This window comes from Tupaia chinensis, unplaced genomic scaffold (genome assembly GCF_000334495.1).
Source record: "Tupaia chinensis unplaced genomic scaffold, TupChi_1.0 Scaffold000116_1, whole genome shotgun sequence".
NCBI classification, from domain to species: Eukaryota; Metazoa; Chordata; class Mammalia; order Scandentia; family Tupaiidae; genus Tupaia; species Tupaia belangeri.
The window spans coordinates 3,092,585-3,093,200 of NW_006159580.1; positions in this window are offsets into that span (position 1 = coordinate 3,092,585).

The following is a 616-nucleotide window of genomic DNA, read 5'->3' on the forward strand; positions in this document are numbered from 1 at the left end:
CCTAGTCCTAGAAGGCAGCAAGATGCCCACTTCTTGTAGAAATGTGAAAGGCTGGAGGAACAATCTCAGCGACGGGACCGTGTTAACCTTTCTGGTTTCCTCATAAGCTCATCTTTTGACCCAGCCTTGCCTCCACCAGTCTCTCCAGCCTCCCTAAATGGGCAAGGCCGGCGTGGGAGGCCAGCGTCACAGTCGGCTCTTTCCTAGCATTCTTTTCTCAGCTCAACCAGAAGAGGATACGAGACTGTATTTTATGCGCTTCATTCCGTCTCACAGTGCTCACGGCGGTAAGTGGCACAGGTTCCTCTGTGTCCCCGCCCGGTGGTGGCCAGTCCTCAGGCCCTGGGCCTCCAGGACGCGGCACCGCCTGCAGGTCTGCACGGCCGGCTCTTCGGGCACTTTCTCCGGAGAAGAGCGGAGCGCCGCTCGGGTCCCGCCTGCTTGGCTGGTCAGCAGTTCTACGGTGGAGCTTGAAGAGCACATCGTCAGCGGGAGGAGTAATAATAACACGCGGCTCGGCGCGCTGCGCTGGTCGCCAAGTACGCGTCACGGACTCGCGGCCCGGAGAGCAGCACCTGCGAGCAGAAGCAGCTGCTGGACAGCGGCAGGGGGGGCC